At 47.6% G+C, this 18,259-nt stretch overlaps 1 non-coding gene across 1 annotated transcript; it reads right to left on the bottom strand.

Moving 5' to 3' along the window:
* Window positions 1–12,449: 12,449 nt before the first annotated feature.
* Window positions 12,450–12,670, bottom strand: LOC124978551 (small nucleolar RNA U3). Its single transcript, XR_007107527.1, has one exon. It is a non-coding gene; the product is annotated as a small nucleolar RNA U3 (small nucleolar RNA).
* Window positions 12,671–18,259: the final 5,589 nt, after the last annotated feature.

Genomic DNA, 18,259 nt, shown 5'->3' with positions numbered 1-18,259 from the left:
ACAAATTTGAGACTTTGAAATGTAATGTTAGGTTACATATTTGTTGACTTTCTATTCTTTTAATGAATGAGCTAAGTGCAATGAACTTTCCTCTTAGCACTGCCTTCCTAGTGTCCCAGAGATTTTGATATTTTGTATCAGTGTTCTCATTTACCTCTAAGTATTTGTTGAATTTCATTCCTGATTTCTTCTAGTATCCATTGGTCACTCAGTAGCATATTATTTAGTCTCCAGGGGTTAGAGTAGCTTCTATTTTCTATTTTATCATTGATTTCTAATTTCATTCCATTATGATCTGATAGAATGCAAAGTATTAGCTCTAATTTTTTGTATTTGCTAAGAGTTGCTTTGTTGTCTAAGATATGGTCCATTTTAGAGAAGGATTCCTGTCCTGCTGAGGAGAAAGTGTATTCAGTCATTGATGGATGAAATATTCCATATATCTGTTAAGTCTAAATTACTAATTGCATTTTTAGTTCTGTAGATTCTTTATTTAATTTTTGTTTGGAGGATCTATCCATTGGTGAGAGGGGTGTGTTAAAGTCACCCTGTATTATTGTGTTGTGGTCTATTTGTTGAAATTGAGAAGGGTTTGTTTGATGTACATAGATGCTGCATTGTTTGAGGCATAAATATTTATGATTGTCATGTTGTGTTGATGCATAATTCCCTGATGCAGTGTGAAATGTCCTTCTTTGTTCCTTCTGATTAACTTAGGCTTGAAATCCACTTTAATTGATATGAGTACAGAAACCCCTTCTTGTTTATGAGATTCATGTGAATGTTGAGTTTTTTTCCCCATTCTTCTACCTTCAGTCTGTGATGTTTTGGGGTATGAGATTAGTCTCTAGGAGATAGCATGTTGTTGGGTCTTGTTTTTTAATCCAAACTACCAAAGCATGTCTTTTGATTGATGAGTTTAGGCCATTTACATTCAATTTTAGTATTGAGAAATGATTTTTAATCCCTGTTATTTTGCTTTATTTCTGATTTTTAATTTGAAATCATTTCTCCTTTGATTGACTCTTCTTCTAGTGGAGCTGCTCCCTTTTCTGGTTTCCAGTGTAATTTTTCCATTTCTTCCTCAAGAAGTATTTTATTGAGTATGTTTCATAGTGCAGGTTGTTGAGTTGTGAATTCTTTTAACTTTTTTATCATGGAAGGTTTATTGATCCCTTCATTTTGAGGACTTCTGCTTATTTTTTTTTCCAGAATCTCTCTCTTTTTATGGAAGTGATCTTTCACTTCCTGTATGTTCTCTCTGATTTTACTCCTTATATCATCCTTTACCTTGCAGATCAACTTAACTATGTACATTTCAAACTCCTCTGACATTTCTTCCACTGTGGTATCAATGGATTCTGTTATTTAAGTATTTTGGTTTGTTTGGAGCAATTTGTTTCCTTGCTTTTTCATGTTGTTTGTGTGAATACCAATTTAGTAGTGTGGATCTGAGGCAGTGGAGTTTCTACCCTGTGAACTTAGTGTCCCTGAAGTTTCCCAGGACCTGACCTTTTAGGGGGAGACAAATAATAACAACCAATGCAAACAATATATAGCATTAAACCAAATAGTTCCTGCTATAACATCTACAATGTTCATTGTCATAATATACAGAAATGATATGATCAGTTATTGCCTACAGTATAAACAGTGAGTTTGCAAAAGGGTTTTCAATTTTGAATCATAGACAGGCAGAGAACAGAAGTGATGTAGAATGTGATGAGTATGAGGGAGGAGGAGAGAAGTTAGAAGTAAAAAATTAAAGGAAGATTAAAAGAAGGCACAATAGAGATTGACTGTTAAAAAAAGAAGAGAGAAAACCAATCCATGGAAGCAGGAAGCAGATCAGTAAAAGAAAATATATATGTAAAGTATAAATTTAAATAAGAATGAGAAGATAAATGTACACAAAACAGAACTGAAAAATACTAATCAATCATCCTAGTCCTCAAAAAATAGATCCATGAAAAATAACTGGCTTCAAAAATGCTAGAAATGAGAAAAAAACAAATATGAATAAGTATAAATATCCATGAACTGTTAAGGTAATAATTAAACAGAGAAGAGAAAGAGGGAGGAAAATATCTTGAAGAAAAGTTAAGGAATTGTTTCCATTAGAGTTCAAAAGATTCTCACCTTCCCTTTTCAGCAGTGTTTGTTGGGGTGGTCTAGTGTATGATGCTTGCTCCATGCTCAGAGTGGGGTTTTTGGAGTGAGAGAGGTAATCCTGTAGATGGAATTCCTAGAGGTGAGGATTAGACTTAGGTAGGTTCCAGGTTCTTTGCTGAATGCCAATTGGTCTGGAGATTTTTTTTTAAACATTTTTAGCTGTAGATGGACACAATATCTTTATTTTTATTTGTTTTTATGTGATGCAGAGGATCAAACCCAGTGCCTCATAGGTGCTAGGCAAGTGCTCTACCTCTGAGTTACAACCCCAGCACTGGTCTGGAGACTCTAATCAGCACACCTCCAGGGCCCAGCAATTGCCAGTCCATGCTGGAAGACTGCACCACAGGGATATCCCCCAGGGTTCCACTCATGTGGTGAAGGAACCAATTCTTAGTCCAATCTGTCACCTGAAGAACCCATGTTTCCTAGCCTCAGGATCAGTCTCCAAACTCAACCTCTCCCTTCCCCACCCTTTTGAATTCCCTACCAGGTGTATCTCTCCCAGCTGGTCCTGCAAGCAGTCATATTGGAGGGAGAGGGGAGAGCCCAGGGTGTTTCCACTACCAGGGTAAACTCTTCACTTTCAGTTTTCTCCTGGTCACTTAGGCACACTCAATGTTGTGCAGTATGTGTTTGCCAGGCCTGTATATTGGGCCTAACTCGGGTTTACTTAGAATTGCATCCATTAGCTGCTGTCTGCCGTGCACAACTACAAAATGGTTCCTTCCTCTGTCCTCCACAGGAAGCCAGGTGTGATGTGACTTCTTTCCCTCACAAGGTTATTGTGCAGGTTGCCTGTCAGTTTACTCAGGCCATGTGTTTGATCTCTAAGCTCTCTGTACCCAGACACACCACAGTTCTCATAAAAATGCAGGTTCCTTCAATTTCCTTATCCCTCCATTTTGTGGAAGGAGTGCTCTCTATGGTGACTCTAGCTATAGCAGCAACCAAGGCACTGGGAATTTCTTTCTTATTTTATTATCTCCAACCTTCTGAGTCCCTGATCTGCTTTGAATGTCCAGCATTAAATTCCAGTAAAGTCCCCCACTTGTTTTTATTTCCCCACCTTGCTGATAATCTCCTATCTGATTTCTTGGTTTCCTGCCACTGAGCAGCCAGGAAAGCAACCTTCTCTATTCCACCATCTTGAAAACCCTTACATTTTATTTTGAGTCAGCTTCTCACTAACTTATTGAGGGTTTCACTAAGTTACTAAGGAGGGATTGAAACTTTTGTCTCTCCTGTCTCACGTTTTGAGTACTGTGATTATAGGTGAGTACCAATGGACCTTACCAAAATGTTTTATTTTTAACAAACAATAAATAATCTATTCTTGTTTTCAGAATGGGGTGTGGGCATGGACCATCTGAGGTTGTGGCTAGTCTCCTGGGCAGGTGAATGAGGCACATTCTGGGAAAGAGGGATTTGCTTTTATCTGATCCCACAAAGGATCCTTGACCTGGGGATAAGTGGGCAGTATAGATGGAAGGGTTCTGTTTGCTCCTCCCCTCTGTACTTGGTGGTCATCTCTATGGCTGTGGGCACTGAGGACCACAGGTCTTCTGGGTGGGTGCCCATCTCTGACAAGTTCTGATACTACACAGGCAGGAGTCAGGTCATTGGGTTGAGACCCAGCTATGTGGCAAAAGCAGGGGAGTATCTTGTGGGTACCCCAGCCCAGCCTCCTCAGCTAGGCACATCAATGGCTTCCTTGGTGTGTGAGAGTCCAGCTGTTTGAAACATGGTGGCCTTTTCCTATCCCGAAGGGCCCTCCCTCCGCTAGGCCAGCTCTACTCCTTCAATCTCCAAGGTGTGGCCCAAGCCTCTGTCCAGTTGTCAGGGAGTCATTGGATCCCCACTGTCCCTTCCCCTTCTCCCGTACTCATGTCACACACTGTCTCTCTGTGCAGCTGGACCCTGTCCTTTTGGACTTCCTCAAGTGTGCCCTGCTCCAGGCCTAGCCCCTGTTGGGAGTGGGAAGCTGGGCTGTTTCCACCTCAGTGGAGCTGGCCCTGTTGGGGTCCTCCCTCCTTCAGTCTCCTCAGGATGTTGGCAGTTGTTTGAGACCCTCATGAGCTCAGTTGGACCATCCCAGCTGAAATGCAGGTCCAGCAGGAAGCAGTCATCCATTCCCCAATGCCTCCCCTCATTTCTGACCCTCAGACCAGACAAAAATAGGAGAGGAAGATCTGCTTTATTTCATTTCATTTTATTTATTTTTGTAGCACAGGGAATTGAAGCCAGGCTGCTCTGCCACTGAGCTACATCCCCAGCCCCATTAATTTTTCCGTTTGAGGCAGGGTCTCAGAATTTATGTAGAATGTCCTCAAATTTGGGATCCTCCTACCCAGACACCATAGTTACTGGGTATACAGGCGAGTGCTACCTTGGTGGTTTTGCTCAATTTTCATTACTTTGGGGAGTGAGAGAATATGTCCTGATGCACCTGAACTTATCATTCAGAAAAAGTGGTTTTAGCCAATCTCAAAAAACCAAAGAAAGAATGATATCACTGATAAGTGGATGATGACACATAATGGGGCATGGAAGGGGTTAGGTTTAGGGTTAGAGTTAGGGTTAGGGAGGGGGGCAAGAATGGGGGAAGGAAGGACTGTATAGAGGGAAAAGAGGGTTGGGAGGGGTGGGGGGAAGGGAAAAAATAACAGAATGAATCAACCAACATTACCCTATGTAAATTTATGATTACACAAATGGTATGCCTTTACTCCATGTACAAACAGAGAAACAACATGTATCCCATTTGTTTACAATAAAAAAAATTATAATTGAATGGAAAAAAAAAAAGAAAAAGTGGTTTTGGGGTTGCAGGCAGGGTTGGTGCGGCAGCAACAAAAGCTAGGGTCAGTGTCCATCTTTCCCATCTCACCCCTCCATGGTCTCTGAGCTGGCTTATCCATACACACCTTAGCTGCAACAGATACTGGTGACTTGGCATTGGCTCCCGATCCCACAGGGCTTCTGGCCTGACTGGCAGGCTTAGGCAGGTAGTTTTCCTCCTGGCAGCAGAGCACCTCAGCTGTGCCCACAAAGCATCTACTGCAGATGCCAACAGAGCCAACAGTGAGGGCTAACACAGAAGGAAGAAAAAACAGGTAAAGTTCTCTTCACTTGATTCAAAGTGTGTCTTAGGAAAAGAACCAGGGCAATGATGTTGAATGATGCTAGGGAAGTAGGCATAAGAGGACCTAGACATGCCCACCAAATAAGGAAACATGGTCTCAGTTTTTGGCCTTGCTAATAGGAGTTTCTGTGGGCTGGTGAAGGCAGAAGCCTCAGTGGAAGAAGTTGAAGAATGAACTTTGGTTTGTGGGATAACATAGCAGGTGAATCACAAAGGAAAAACAAAACCAATCACTAACTCCAGGGAACACAAAGGCTATTCTGAGATAGGAGGGTCATCATACTAACCATATGGCTTAGCTCAGTAGGGTGTGATTGCAAACAAACTGGTAATGCTGCTCTGCCCTTCATGGCATCATTGTATGAAGAAGACAGTGGATGGAGGGTGCGTGGGATGGGGAGGGGTTAAAGAGCCAAGTCTTCCCTTCTTAAAAGATGTATGAATCTACATCAGGGGTTGAAGCATAGGGAATGTAAGGTTTCAGAGAGTGTGGAAAAGTCATTTTGGAAGGGTAATTACAAGGGAAGTGTGGAAGGAATGTGGGTTGTCTGGGGGTCCATGTGACATGTGAGGTGCTGCATTTGAAAGGGAACCAGTCAACAGTAGAGAGACTTTCCCAGCCACTGCAGGCTCTGAGTAGCAGGTATTGGGGGAATCAGGCTCTCTGGCCTCTTGAGCCAGAGTGGACTTTGGGGTCTACAGCAGGGTCTGGTGTGGGAGGCAGGTCTTAGAATGAAGACCCTGGCAGGTGTGACTGATGGACACAGGGATGTCCTGGCCAGTTGCAGGACTTGTGCCCCTCAGTCAGTCTGGCTCCAAGTGTTTTCAGATGGTACCGGGGACCTACAGTGCACAGAGGGTAAGGTGTGGGCGACTCACGCCTGCTCTTATAACCCACAGAGCCTTGATGATGGCTTGCAACCCAACTTGTTTCCAGCCACAGGTGGATGAAAGAGTTCTTCCTTGCCTGACTCAGGAAGCTGCTACATCTGGAAAATTTCTCAGCATTTAGCATTGACCTGAATAATACAAAACTCCTTTTAACAAACTGCACAATGGCACATTTTCCTCAGGCTTTTGCATGTTAAATATTAAGTGTCCACAACAACACTGCAGTGGCTACTGCTTGTCCTTACTCTATGCTGGGGAAAGTGAGGCATAGAGATGAGTGACCTTCACAACCAGGAAGCTCCAGGCACAACAGGCCAGGTCCTTCCCCTGGCCACTGTTCTCCAGTGTCCCTAATATGACCTGCCCATGACTTCCTCTTGAAGGTTCCTTAGTCCCTAAGAGGTCATTCCTGTAAGGTTTGCTGTCAGGTCCTCAGTGTGGGAAGCTCCCGCCTTGTCCACCACACTCTCAATGTACTTGGTATGGAGAGTCCACCTAGTCCCCTGGAGTTTCCTCAAAGTGCCCTCATGCTGCATCCAAGCATCTGCAGGCACTGGGAGAAGTGGGGAGTGTGCACAGCCTGAGAAGCATGGGTTTCCAGCCTGGGTCCAAGACCAGAGTGTCACTCCAGTGCCCTGTGGGAAGGAGGCTACAGCCTGAGATCAGGAACACATAGCAGCTTTCCTGGGCTGGATCCATTTGACTGGACCCTCCTCCTCCTATTTTTGGCTCAGATTTGCCCTATGATGGTGACCTGAGAGAGCACAGTGCCTGAATCCTCACCAGGCATGGAGAGTTTACGTCAGAAGTAGTGACAGCACTGCTTACTTGTCCCATCGTAGGGCCAGCATTCCAAGCAGCTTCATGAATCTCCAAGAAAACAGTTTCTACAGATAGCACTACTTTGCTAAAGTTTCCAGTGACAGATAGAGATAGAGACAGAGAGAGAGCAAGAACGAGAGACACAGAGACAGAGACAGAGACAGATAACGGAGACAGAGATCTTCAAGATAATTCATATATTGACATTCATGTCCGGGACTGCTTTTATTGTTTCATTGACTTGGACAGGTTCTTGGAATTGGAAAGGGGTGTTTCTGAGACATGGTGTTCTACTGTCCTCCTATATTTTTTCTTTTTAAAGGCTGACACAGGCAGCTGCCATGTTGTCTCTAAAGGAACCGGGACATAAATAGACAGCCCACCAAGCAGCAGCACATAGCCTGCTCCGAAGCACTGTTCCCTGTCCTCTCCCGGAGCACCAGGATGCCTGGCACTCTGCTTCCCGCCTGCTTCCTTGGCCTGCTGGCCTTCACCTCTTCATGCTCCTTCGGCAACTGCCTAAATGGTGGCAAAAGGGCTATGACTGAGAATACATACGAGTCAGGTACCACTGAGGCCCATCTTGGGGCTTCCTGTAGTGGTCAGTGCCCAAGCACTGGCAGGGGCTAGGAAAGAGAGAATGCTTGGGAGGAGCCAGTCTTGAGGGGCAGAAGGGGCTGCTGGACACTGACCCCATCCATACAGGGATGGAGGGAAGTGAGAGATGCTCCTCCAGTAACTGGACTGGGACCTGAATTAGAGAGAATGCAGTGGGGAGGCCTGTGCTGGGTCTGCTGGGCTCTCTCCTCTGGACTAGCTAGGGCTTTGGAGGCTCTGACCCACCTGCAATCCCAGGCCTTCCCCACCCAGCACCAGCTGCTCTTAGCCACAGGTGGCTGACCCAGACACAGACACAGATGGTTACTGATCTAAGCTGGTCTGAGCAGGAGGACCACACAGGTAACCTGTAAGGAAGTGCTACTGGATACCTAACCCAATTCTCTTGTGCTGTGCATCCAGCTGATTCCTATTTATGCCAGCTGTGGCAGAGCTGAAGGAAATCTGATCACCATGCTCAGTTCTGCCCAGGCCACGGGTGGCTCCATGGGGGCTATTGGATATGTGAGAGTGGGCATGTGGGCAACCCCACAGCCTCCCTGCTTGTGCTTGGCTCCTCTGGTGGTCTCAGACCCCAGAAGTGCCTGTCCTCCCCAGGGCTCAGGGCCCTGGAACCCATTTGGGGAACCTAGTAGAGTGAGCATTGGATCATGGACCCAAGTGAGGCCCAGCAGGTTGGTGGTGGGTTGCAAGGGAAGGCCAGACATGGGAGGAAAGCTCCTGTGAGCTCTGCATGTGGTCAGGGGCCCTGTGCAAGGGCCTAGGGATGAAGTTTGCATAATGTGGCTGTGGATTAGGGTCTGGTGGGCAGATGACAGAGGAGGGCACACCCGTGATGGCCCCAGTGTTTTAGAGGAAGGTGTCCTCCTGCCATAGCCCATAGGAGAACGTCCCACAAGTGAAGGTGAGGATGCTGAGGGCTGTTACAGAGAGCTGGTTGTCAATCCCTTGAAAACGGAAGTGTTTAGTCCATTTTGCATCTGCCCTTGACCGCTCTCCAGATCCGCCTGGCCCAAGGACCCCAGTCCCATGGGTATGACCTGCACTCCTGTGTCTGGATCCCCATACTGTGCCCCTCGTGGATGCCCCCACTTTCTCCACACCCTCCCTGATCGCGGTCACCTGCATCCATCCCCGCAGATCTTGTCGAAAATGAAGATAATGAGGTGGGTATTATGGGCTTTGATGAACTTTTAAGAGCAGGAGCAGAAGCAGACCTGAGGTCTCTCCTGGGCCGTCGATTGGCTGCACTGCGTCGGCGACAAGAACTTTCTGACTATGCCCTGCCAGCAGGGCCTGAAGCCTTGGGGCAAGGGGAGCCGCTGCAGCGCAAGAGGCCTGTGCAGTAACAGAGGTGTGCTACTGGGAGGGTCAGCGGGGCGGGTGACACAGAGCTGGAGGTCCGGGAGCTCTGCCCACCCCCAGCACGCCCACACTCCTATGGTCCTTCCCACAGATAAGTGTGCCAGCGACCCCGCGTGCCAATGTGACTTTGACTGAGGCTCTGGAGCCCGCGACAGGAGTAAAGCCACAAAGCCACACAGCTAGAAGAGCCCACCCGCTGCAGCTAGCTGGAGATGGAGCCAGCCCAGCCCAGAAGGCCCAGCAGGGTCTGAGTCACCTTCCCCATGCCACCAGAGCTTCTCCACCCGCCTCTTTGCAAGGAAATAAACTTTTATAAAAGCACCCAGCCTCAGTCTCAGTCTCTCAGGTAGAGACTGGAGATGGTACTAGGTGGAGTGCAGACAACCATACATCCTAGCCTGTTCATGCCCCAAAGTTACCTGAGGAAATATCTCAAAACAAAAGAGAAATTTTACATCCAGGTGTACTCCATGAAGGGGTGCTGTCTAATCCTGAGAACAGGAAAGAAGAGGCACTCCCTAGACTCCCTTTTCTCAAAGAGCTTGCCACCCAGCAGCTAGGAATATGGTCAGCAGGAGGCCTGAGGAGCCCAGAGCAACCTGGTTGAGGCTCATACCCTTCCCCGTGACCACATCCAGTGACTGGTCAATTTGGGCCCAAATGTAAGACGCCTCTGCTCTGGAGGAGCATTTCAGTTCCCTGTGGGGTCAGCAGAGGTCTGCAAGGCACTGGTCCCTCTGCTGTGTCTCTCCCACTCTGCCTCCAGGCTCACTGGAGCAAACACCCTGTCTCTAAAGTCCCTCTCAGGCTGCTCCCTGGGGCACACACATGAGTAATGAGGAAGAAATAAGAGCCATTGTCAGAGAGACCAGCCTCCCCAACTCTTGGAGAGGAGAATGGGACTGCCCTGGGCTCTCCTGCCCTCATGTCACCTTCCTTGAGGAAGTGGAGAGACCACTACAGTCAAGCAGTCCCAGAGCCTGTCTGCCCTGGAGTCGCTGAGCCTGAGTCATTAGTGTGAGCTGTCCAGCCCTGAGGAGCTGGTCAGGCTGACCTGGGTAACACATGTAGGTCATTGCATTCTTGGCCTACAAGGCCAAGGGCTTGACCCCAGTAATGGTCCCAGAGAGGCCACTCACACAGCCTGTGGCCACATTGACCTCACTCAAGTCAACATGTGCCCGTGAATTACCGTAGTATCATGTCCCTGTATGACTGACCTAACTTCCTCTGTTCCCCAGCTCCTCATCTGAAGATGCACCCCATTACAGATGCTTAGAAACACCAGTGTCCAAACGAGACAGAAATCCTGTCCGTAGGCTGGGGTTGCAGCTCAGTGCTGTAATGCTTTGCCTAGCATGCAGGAGTCTCTGGGTCAGGCTCCAGGAGGTGGGGCTAGGGTAAGTGGGGAGGGCCTCCTGCCTTCGTGGGCCTTATATTCAGGTGGAGGAGGGGAGGTGGGAAACAGTGACCATGTTGTGGACAGCTGTGCTACAGTGTGGATACTGAGTGTCACCAAAGCCCCTGTGTTAAAACCTTGGTCCTCAGAGAGGTGATTTTAGGATGTGTTTCAATCTTGAGAGGTGGCACCTAGTGGGAGGACTTGTAGTTGTGGAGCATGTCCTTGAAGGAGACAGTGGGACCCTGGCCTGTCCTTGCTCTCTCTTTTACTTCCCAGCCATGGCTGATTTTCTCCACATTGCGACCCTGCCAGTATATGCGCCTCTCCATGAACCCAGAAGCAACAAGGTCAACCGATGATGGTCTGGAACCCCTGAAGCCATTGTCAAAACCAACCTGAATCCTCCACAAGCTAATTATGTCAGGTATGTTGCCATAGTGGGGAATCCCAGCACTGGGGCACAAAGGTAAAGCCTAATACATTTCAGAGGCAATGACACGTGTGTAAGAGGAGCTGGGGTGTGGCTCAATGGTGGAGCAGGCGCTGAGCACGTGCAGGGCTTTGGGCTCCATCCCCAGCACAGCCCTGCGAACAGAAAAAACAACTTCTCTAGATCAGTAAAGTCTAGGGAGAAGGAAGGAGGGGCCTGTTTTCACACTTCTAAGGTGGTCAGTGTGGACTTCCTCCTGAGCTTGACCTCAGAGCCCTGGGCAGTGGTGAGGAGAGGTGCTACATGCTTCAAGGCAGGAGCGGTGGGTCTTTTTGCACTTCAGGGGATCCACTCCAGGGCCCCCCACGTGCTGGGCAAGGGTTTTCCCTTAGCTGTAACTCATCAGAACTTTTGTTTTCCTTTGAGTCTGGGTCTTGCTCAGTTGCCGAGGCTGGCCTGGAAGGTGCAGTCCTCCTGCCTCAGCCTCCCAGTAGCTGGATGACAGGTAGCACCAGGGCCCCTGGCTCTTCACTCAGTCATGAGGTGGATCCTCTTCAGTTCTGCACCTGTCGGACTCAGGACCAGCATGTTCCTCAAATGTATCCATCCCACACAAGGTGCCCTCTTGGGCTCCTGTAATTTTGGTCCCTTTTCATCACCTCTTCACAGTTACAGACCATTCCTGGGTCTTCATGGTGGAGAGTCCTCAGGTAAGACAAATGGAAATTGGGGGAAAGAGAAAGCTGTGCTGTTGCTAGCAGCAGAGTCCATCTGAGAATGAGGCCCAGCCCCTGGGACACTGGCAGGGCCACTAGATGGTGCACATGAGAGGAGAGAAAGACACAGGAGGGCTGGGGAGGGGCAGATGGTCTGCTGAGATGAATGAAATGTTACCTGTTCTCAGATAACCTGGTCTAGGGGAGTACTCGAAAGAAAGGTAAGAGACTTTGGTTTTAATCTGGAGATTTGCAACATTTATTTAGGAAAGTATCCTAGAAAACCTTAAACTTCTATAGCATCATCGTAAGATTTCTTTAACATGTCAGTAAGCCAGGAAGAGGGATTAGTACATCCAACAAATAACCATAGAAACAAGTGTGGCTTGTCCTAGTTCACACAGCTACTCCCTGGTGATGCTAGGGTGGTTCCTAGGGCTTCCCTCCCTCCCTTCCTTCTTGCCATAATGCATTGGAAAGCCCCCGTGTTCAAGCCCTCTACCAGCAGAGGGGCCACAGTACCTAACATGGGAGATGGCTTTCATTTTACAGGGCCACACACACACACACACACACACACACACACACACACACATACACACACACACACACACACACACACACACACTGAACTGCAAGTTGTAGCAGGTGCCATGTGATATATTAATATATCCCCAAGGTAGAAAATCATAGTGGCAGGAGTGAGGGGTGCTCTAGATGAGAGTCAGGACATCCTCCTCTCCCTTCTTCCCTCCCTCCCTTTTCCTTCCTTCCTTTCTTCCTTCCTTCCTTCCTTCCTTTCTTTCTTTCTTTCTTTCTTTCTTTCTTTCTTTCTTTCTTTCTTTCTTTCTTTCTTTCTTTCTTTCTTTCTTTCAATTTTTAATGGAAAGCTCTCAGACTACATTTCCCTCCTCTCACCCTCCCCAAGTAGGAAAGAGAAGAACAGTCATCAATGGTAAAAGGCAGTTGCAGTAAAGCAACACCAAGAGCTGGTTTCACTCTCAGGAGGAAACTCTGTGCCCCTTCCTTGGGGTTTCCAGTACACTTCAAGGTCGGAGAAACTTCTCCAGGAATGAAGTCCAGAAATGATCCCTGACAACGTAGTCTTGGGCAGGTTTCTCTAAATAGCAGCTGTATAAGCCCGTCAAGTGGATCCTGGGCAGGGGTGAGGGGGGCAGGGCCTTCTGGGACAAGGAAATGGCAGGTTCTGGGATCCCAAAGCAGGAGGGGCAGGAAGCAGAGAGTCGAGATGCAGGTGAGAGGTAGGACTGCCGAGGCTGAGGAAGAGAAGGAGCAGGGTGAGTGGGCTGAGTGTCAGGTTGTGGAGGAGCAGCTGGTGGGATGGTGGTGTGCTGGCAGAGCTGGGGAAGCCTGGGCGATGCAGGGGCAGCAGAGGATCCAGAGCCCAGTTTGCCATGTTAAGTCTCAGAGGCCCATTGGATACCCACAGGGAGGTGTCACTGGGCAGTTGAGTGACAGCAAGTCTGACACTAGGGGGAGAGGCCTAGGATGGAGATAAGGATTTGGGAACCATTAGTGTGGGGGTCCTCTCTGCCACATCACATGTGCAGGAGAAAGAGTTAACCGCCAGGTGTTGGTGGTTTTTCTATCTATTATCCAAAAAACTTGTCTACTCAATGAACACACAAGAGTCAATACACTTTTTATGAGAGGGGGCGTGACGGGTCTGACCATACCAGCGCTGGCCTCCTACAACAACATGGAGTTGCCCAACTCTCCTTTATTTATAATATACAGGTAAAGGGGACCAGAACCTGGAGGAGCTTCTTCCGTGATGAACAGGATAGGGTGGAGTTAGGGAAGCCATCTTAGGGGGAAAATTCCAGAAGGAGACAGGAAACCACTTCCATGCAGCACCACATACTTCCTGGCAGTTCCTAAAAGCCAGACCTCTGTGTCACATGGCTCAACCTAGTCTAATTCTGCTAAATATGGACAGTTTTCCACACATGAGCTAATAGGAAGTGTATAAAATCACCATAAAGAGAAGGAAAGGGATTGAAGGAATAAATTCTGGGATGTTCCAACATTTAGAAGAGGGAGGCAAGAAAGGACACTGGGAAGAAGTACACAGTGTTAGGGAAGAAAAATCTGGTAAGAATAGTTTCACTGGAGTCAAACAAAATGTGTTTTAGAAAGGGACCAGTGTAACCATGTTGAATGCTCCATGGGGAGTATGGACAGTGAGGTCCTAGTCTGTCCACCAAATCTGTCAGCAAGTTTATGACCTTGCTAAGAGGGGTTTCAGTGGGCAGAAGCCTCAGTGGAGGAAGTTCAAGAATATGTTGGTTTGTGGGTTAGCATGGCAGATGACCACAGATGAAAAACAAATCCAATCACTAACTCCAGGGAACACAAAAAGCTGTTCTGTGAGATAGAAGAATCATCATATTAACCACATGGCTTAGCCTAGCAGGGTGTAATTGCAACCAAACCAGTAATGCTGTTCTAACCTACATGATATCATTGTGTGAAGAAGACAGTGGATGAAGGTTACATGTGATGGGGAAGGTTTAAAAAGCTAAGTCTTCTTAAAAGATGTTGACTCAACATCAGGGGTTGAGGCACAGGGAATGTAAGGTTGCAGAAAGTGTGGAAAAGTCATTTTGGAAGGGTAATAACAAGGGAAGTGTGGAAGGAATGTGGGTTGTCTGGGGGTCCATGTGACATGTGAGATGCTGTATTTCACCAGTCAACAGTAAAGAGACTTTTCTCAGCCGCTGAAGGCTCTGTCACAATACTTGACTAGGATCCGGATACCATTGGGGTAAATGGCTGTCAGTTCCCATGGACTTTCTCTGCATCTTTGAGTCTTACTGGTTCTGGAGATTTTGCTCCTCAGAGTAGCTGCTCAACCCATGTTTATGGCTGTGAGGGCTATGATGGGGGACATGTCACAACTGTTCCCCAAGGTCCCCAGTCTCAGGGCCTGAATCCCTGAACCCTGCCCTGTAGTGGCATGGGTGTGGTGGTAGCATCCTCAGCTTCCCCCTGAATCGGCCACAGCCCTGTCCCCATGGCAACAATCCTCTGTGCTTCTGTCACCTTACTCTGACTACATAGCAGTGGCTACCTTGCCCATGAGGCTGCAGAAAGGGATTTCTTTTCCAAGCCTTTGAACTGGCCACCTGTCTTTCTTGATCATTTGTCCTGCTACAGGGATAACTGGATGGGACTCCCAAGCCTGGCTGACCCCTGCATTATCACTCCTGCTGGAACCTGACCCTCCTGCTAACAGCAGACCCTAGAACCTCTGCCCCTATTCTAGGGATTGTGTCAGGTACAAGGGGCCCTTTGACCTCAGTAGTCTCAGGACAGTCAGAGTGCTCAGAGATGGTCTCCAGTGACACAGTCTGTTTCTCTCCCTGAGTCCTGAGTCAAAACCACAGCAGTTTCTGTAACCCTGTGGTCAATAACACTCTGGTCACCTGAGCCCTTCCTTTACCATGTTTGGCACAGACAGACCCACATATGTCCCCAGATGCCTGTAACACTGCAGATGGCTTGGGACCTGGAGGCTGTGTAAACCTTGGGAAAAGGGCTTGGTTATATCCCATCCCAGTTGTGCCAGGCTCTGTATACTTTTCTAAGACCCCAGGAAAATGCCCTGAGATGGACTGTAATGCACAGGTTGTTGGAAACTGCTCTTGGGAAAGGTCCCTTAGGACAGGCAAAGCTCATAGCACCTCCATCTTTCATGGTTCATTGTCCAGTGATGGCGGCCTAGAAGGGCACGGTGCCGGGTTCCCATCAATTATAACCAACCTAGGGGGTTTACTCATTAGGTCAGAAGCAGTGACATCACTAGCTTACTTTGCCCAATTTTATGGCCAACATTCCCACAGCTTAGCAAATGTCTGAGAAAGCAGTTTCTCCAGATACCACGAGTCTGCTGTTGTTTCCAGGGGGCACATGCTGAGAGATACAGGAAGAGGGAGAGACAGTGTTCTTCAAGATAATACATAGATGATATTCAGCTTTGAGATGGCTCTCAGTGCTGCATTGCCATGGCTAGGCTCATGGGAATGGAAAGGGTCATGTCAGGAACATGGTGTTTTACTGTCCTTCTTTTATTCTTTTAAGGAGGACACAGGTGGACACCAATCTCTGAGGGAACACCTGTGCTCATAAACAGGCAGCTCGCCAAGGTAGGAGCACACTGCTAGTCCAGCAGCGCTATGCCCAGGGCCCCACAAGAGGACCTGGATGTCCAATACAATATTGTCTGCCTGCTTACGTGGCCTTCCCCTTGCTACATCCAGAACTTCCCACAGGGTGGCCAAAGGGCTATGGCTGAGAATGTGGAGGAGTCAGGTACTATTGTGCCCCACTTGGGAAGTGCCCCAGGAGTGGCAGAGTTTAGGGAAGAGGAGTCCTTGGGAAGTCAGATCTGTCTTGAGGGGGCAGATCTGAGTGAAAGAGCCATAGCTAGGTGGAAGGGTCACCAGGCTGGGTCAGAATGGACCAAGTTGCTGGGCAAGGTGGGAGGGGCAAAAGAAGCTCTTAGACATTGACCTATCCAGACAGGAGATACAGGAAAATGAGTATCATTTTCATTTCAGTAACTGGGTTTGAGGCTGGATCCGGGAGAATGGGTGTGGGTGCTTTTCATCTAGAGACTAGCTGGAGGATAGGAAGCTCTGTCCCACCTGTAATTCCAGGCCTTCCCCACCCAACACCAGCTTCTCCTAGGTACAGGTGGCTGATTCCCCACACAGATGGCCAAGATCTTAGAGTCTGGTGATGTCCCGATGATTACCCTGCTCACCCAAGGGCTCTTAATAGGTGTTTAGAGTGCGGGCACGTGAGCATTTTCTTTAGCCATCTTTTGTTGTCCTTGATTTAAGCATTGAGGTCAGAGAACATCGCCTGCACAGTGTTGATTCTGGAACAGTTGACTTCTTTGGTGGCAAGTCCGTGGTTGAATTTTTGTGAGTGTTTCATGTGTGCTCCCCCAAATCACACGATCTCTGGCTGTTGGGCATGATGTTTTCTAGATTACTGCTGAGGCTCTTCTAGAAATTCCACTTGAGATGTAGAAGGACTTAGGCAGCCAGGGCAAGATGGCGAGTGAGGAGGTTGGGGGCAGGGTCAGAACAAAGAGCATGGAGAGGGTCTCCTGGTGGGGTCACCTTCCTGGTTGATGAAAGCACTGGTTGACCCAAGCTGGGAACCCAACAGAAACACTAAAACAGATGCGTGGACAGAGGGGGCGATAATCAATAAGATTGAGGAGAGCATAGACAAGGGAGAAGATAAGGAGAGGAAGAAATTCCAGAGACCATAAAAAGAGGCTGAATTCCCCCCACTGGATTTCCAACTCTGGGACCACTTCTCTTCAGAGAAACCCATCTCTGTTGCTTTTGCAATAAACCTGCCCCTTACTTGCTATCTATCTCTGTGTCCTATTCTTCAGTTCTTTGCTGAACAGAGACAACGAACCCAGCATCCCTAGACGATAACAGAATTTGGGGCTCATCTGGGACAGAAACCATTGACTCAAAGGTTAGTAACAGTCATGTTAAACGGCTGATGAGACCTGGAAAGTGACTGTTGATTGTCTGGTACTTCTGTGGCTCTCCGTGGCTGGGAAATAACATAGCTGTATTTTCACGCTGACTGTTGTTGTTGTTGTTGTTTTTCTCTTTCTCTCCTCTCCTCTTGTGCAGACACATGAGTAATGGGACCCATAGTCCAAGACAGAATCAGCAACATTTCTTCTCCTCCTTATGGAAACACAGCTTGTCAGTTAAGACTAGTTTCCTCCTAATTCGTCTTTACAGAAACCTTGTCCTTTTTGTCAGGATAGTTACCCCTGATCAAAAGGCCTTATAATAGAGCAACTCCCTATCTTTTGGAGAGATTGAGAAACCATCTATTTCCCTCCCTTGTGGCTTTAAGGATCCTCCAAAAGCAAGGAAAAATTTTTTAAAAAGTGGATATCATTATGACCATCACAGGACTTGTCCCGGGTTAATTTATTGCAGCTACTGAAAATCTCCTTGTTCAGGAAGAAGACCCACAAATGTGGGTTGAGAGACCAGGTTCCTAGCTCAGGGAGAGTTCCTTATTTCAGAGACTTCAGCCTAAGTCTCTTCATAGGCAGCTGCCGCCCCTCCAGATTCTTGTTCTCCTGAGAATTTTGGATCCCTCTGACAGGAATAAGTGAGAATTACATACTTTCCAGGAATGGAAGCAACAGAGATATGTGGATTACCAAAAGAAACATCAGGGACCTGGACCACAGGCCATGGGTAACCTTGGTTAGTCCCTACCTGGACATGGTCCCTTCGGATAGATTCTAGATCAAACCAGTCTACTTGATTCACAGGCCGGAGTCCGCCCCTCCAAATCTAAGAGTGAGATGGAGATTGGGTGACCCCCCCCCCCCATCAAGACCTCTTCTTTCTTTTAGTTTCTGGATGGGATCCAATTCTTCCAAAAATCTCACAAGGCTCACCTCTCTCTGGTGTGCTCAAAAACCACGATAATTTGGACCCCCAATTAAAGAAAAAAATCTTTGACCTTTTACACTGAGGCCTGGCCTCAGTACCTGTTAGGAGTTGGAGAGCAATGGCCACCTAAGGGACCCTAAGCTACAGTACTATTCAGCAATTAGACCTTTTCTGTAAACAGGAGGGTAAATGGAGTGAAGTTCCTATGGTACAATTGTTCTT

The sequence above is a fragment of the Sciurus carolinensis genome, chromosome 2, assembly GCF_902686445.1.
Source record: "Sciurus carolinensis chromosome 2, mSciCar1.2, whole genome shotgun sequence".
NCBI lineage: Eukaryota > Metazoa > Chordata > Mammalia > Rodentia > Sciuridae > Sciurus > Sciurus carolinensis.
Note: the sequence above shows the minus strand (reverse complement) of the source record. Positions and strands in the feature narration are given on the sequence as shown.